The sequence below is a fragment of the Taudactylus pleione genome, unplaced genomic scaffold (genome assembly GCF_031769625.1).
Source record: "Taudactylus pleione unplaced genomic scaffold, aTauple2 ptg000550l, whole genome shotgun sequence".
NCBI classification, from domain to species: Eukaryota; Metazoa; Chordata; class Amphibia; order Anura; family Myobatrachidae; genus Taudactylus; species Taudactylus pleione.
Genome location: NW_028284952.1, coordinates 555001 through 557500, shown reverse-complemented (window position 1 = coordinate 557500; position 2500 = coordinate 555001). Strand labels below are relative to the sequence as shown.

General features: G+C 36.8%; 1 non-coding gene and 9 pseudogenes across 1 annotated transcript; all 10 read right to left on the bottom strand.

Moving 5' to 3' along the window:
• The window catches only part of LOC148485257 (5S ribosomal RNA), a 119-nt pseudogene extending 84 nt beyond the window's left edge, over positions 1-35 (bottom strand).
• Positions 36-384: 349 nt separating this feature from the next.
• Positions 385-503, bottom strand: LOC148485256 (5S ribosomal RNA; annotated as a pseudogene).
• Positions 504-619: 116 nt separating this feature from the next.
• LOC148485255 (5S ribosomal RNA) lies at positions 620-738 on the bottom strand (annotated as a pseudogene).
• Positions 739-853: 115 nt separating this feature from the next.
• LOC148485254 (5S ribosomal RNA) lies at positions 854-972 on the bottom strand (annotated as a pseudogene).
• A 116-nt stretch (positions 973-1088) lies between these two features.
• LOC148485253 (5S ribosomal RNA) lies at positions 1089-1207 on the bottom strand. Its single transcript, XR_015871754.1, has one exon. It is a non-coding gene; the product is annotated as a 5S ribosomal RNA (ribosomal RNA).
• A 116-nt stretch (positions 1208-1323) lies between these two features.
• Positions 1324-1442, bottom strand: LOC148485252 (5S ribosomal RNA; annotated as a pseudogene).
• A 115-nt stretch (positions 1443-1557) lies between these two features.
• On the bottom strand, positions 1558-1676 carry LOC148485251 (5S ribosomal RNA; annotated as a pseudogene).
• Positions 1677-1791: 115 nt separating this feature from the next.
• LOC148485250 (5S ribosomal RNA) lies at positions 1792-1910 on the bottom strand (annotated as a pseudogene).
• A 116-nt stretch (positions 1911-2026) lies between these two features.
• LOC148485249 (5S ribosomal RNA) lies at positions 2027-2145 on the bottom strand (annotated as a pseudogene).
• Positions 2146-2261: 116 nt separating this feature from the next.
• On the bottom strand, positions 2262-2380 carry LOC148485248 (5S ribosomal RNA; annotated as a pseudogene).
• Between the last annotated feature and the right edge of the window lie 120 nt (positions 2381-2500).

Here is a 2500-nt window from a genome sequence, read left to right as displayed (position 1 = left end):
AGATTGGGCATGTCCAGTGTGGTTTTGCTGTAGGTGCTCAAAAACATTAACTTTAGACCTCTTTTACTTCTTAACTCAAGTAAATTCAATGATAAGTTGAAAAATGAAATGTAAAATGTAATAGAAAAGAATGTTATGGCAGTATAAAATTACCTACTGCACCTGGTTTTCCAAGGTGGTCTCCCATCCAAGTACTGACCATTCCCAACACTGCATAGCTTCCAAGATCAAACAACATTGGCCATGTCCAGTGTGGTTTGCCTATAGGTGCTGAAAAATATTAACTTTAGACCTCTTTTACTTCTTAACTCAAGTAAATTCATTGATAAGTTGAAAAAATGAAATGTAAATGTAATAGAAAAGAATGTTTTGGTTGTCTAAAATTACCTACAGCACCTGGTATTCCCAGGTTGTCTCCCATCCAAGTACAAACGAGGCCCAACACTGCATAGCTTCCAAGATCAGACGAGATTGGGCATGTCAAGTGTGGTTTGGCTGTAGGTGCTCAAAAGCATTAAATTTAGACCTCTATTACTTCTTAACTCAAGGAAATTCATTGATAAGTTGAAAAAATTAAATGTAAAATGTAATAGAAAAGAATGTTATGGCAGTATAAAATTAATTACAGCTCCAGGTATTCCCAGGTGGTCTCCCATCCAAGTACTAACCAGGCCCAACACTGCATAGCTTCCAAGATCAGACGAGATTGGGCATGTCCAGTGTGGTTTGGCTATAGGTGCTATAAGCCTTAACTTTAGACCTCTTTTACTTCTTAACTCAAGTAAATTCATTGATAAGTTGAAAAAATTAAATGTAAAATGTAATAGAAAAGACTGTTATGGCAGTATAAAATTACCTACAGCACCTGGGATTCCTAGGTGGTCTCCCATCCAAGTACTAACCAGGTCCAACACTGCATAGCTTCCAAGATCAGACGAGATTGGGCATGTCCAGTGTGGTTTGGCTGTAGGTGCTCAAAAACATTAAACTTTAGACCTCTTTTACTTCTTAACTCAAGTAAATTCATTGATAAGTTGAAAAATTAAATGTAAAATGTAATAGAAAATAATGTTATGGCTGCATAAAATTACCTACAGCACCTGGTATTCCCAGGTGGTCTCCCATCCAAGTACTAACCAGGCCCAACACTGCATAGCTTCCAAGATCAGACGAGATTGGGCATGTCCAGTGTGGTTTGGCTGTAGGTGCTCAAAATCATTAACTTTAGACCTCTATTACTTCTTAACTCAAGTAAATTCATTGATAAGTTGAAAAAATTAAATTTAAAATGTAATAGAATAGAATGTTATGGCACTATAAAATTACCTACAGCACCTGGTAATCCCAGGTGGTCTCCCATCCAAGTACTAACCAGGCCCAACACTGCATAGCTTTCAAGATAACACGAGATTGGGCATGTCCAGTGTAGTTTGGCTGTAGGTGCTCAAAAACATTAACTTTAGACCTCTTTTACATCTTAACTCAAGTAAATTCAATGATAAGTTGAAAAATGAAATGTAAAATGTAATAGAAAAGAATGTTATGGCAGTATAAAATTACCTACAGCACCTGGTAATCCCAGGTGGTCTCCCTTCCAAGTACTAACCAGGCCTAACACTGCATAGCTTCCAAGATCAGACGAGATTGGGCATGTACAGTGTGGTTTGGCTGTAGGTGCTCAAAAACATTAACTTTAGACCTCTTTTACTTCTTAACTCAAGTAAATTCATTGATAAGTTGAAAAAATGAAATGTAAATGTAATAGAAAAGAATGTTTTGGTTGTCTAAAATTACCTACAGCACCTGGTATTCCCAGGTTGTCTCCCATCCAAGTACAAACGAGGCCCAACACTGCATAACTTCCAAGATCAGACGAGATTGGGCATGTCAAGTGTGGTTTGGCTGTAGGTGCTCAAAAGCATTAAATTTAGACCTCTATTACTTCTTAACTCAAGGAAATTCATTGATAAGTTGAAAAAATTAAATGTAAAATGTAATAGAAAAGAATGTTATGGCAGTATAAAATTAACTACAGCTCCAGGTATTCCCAGGTGGTCTCCCATCCAAGTACTAACCAGGCCCAACACTGCATAGCTTCCAAGATCAGACGAAATTGGGCATGTCCACTGTGGTTTGGATGTAGGTGCTCAAAAGCGTTAAATTTAGACCGCTTTTACTTCTTAACACAAGTAAATTCATTGATAATTTGAAAAAATTAAATGTAAAATGTAAAAGAAAAGAATGTTATGGCAGTATAGAGTTACCTACAGCACCTGGGATTCCTAGGTAGTCTCCCATCCAAGTACTAACCAGTCCCAACACTGCATAGCTTCCAAGATCAGACGAGATTGGGCATGTCCAGTGTGGTTTGGCTGTAGGTGCTCAAAAACATTAACTTTAGACCTCTATTACGTCTTAACTCAAGTAAATTCATTGATAAGTTGAAAAAATTAAATGTAAAATGTAATAGAAAAGAATGTTATGGCAGTATATAATTAAC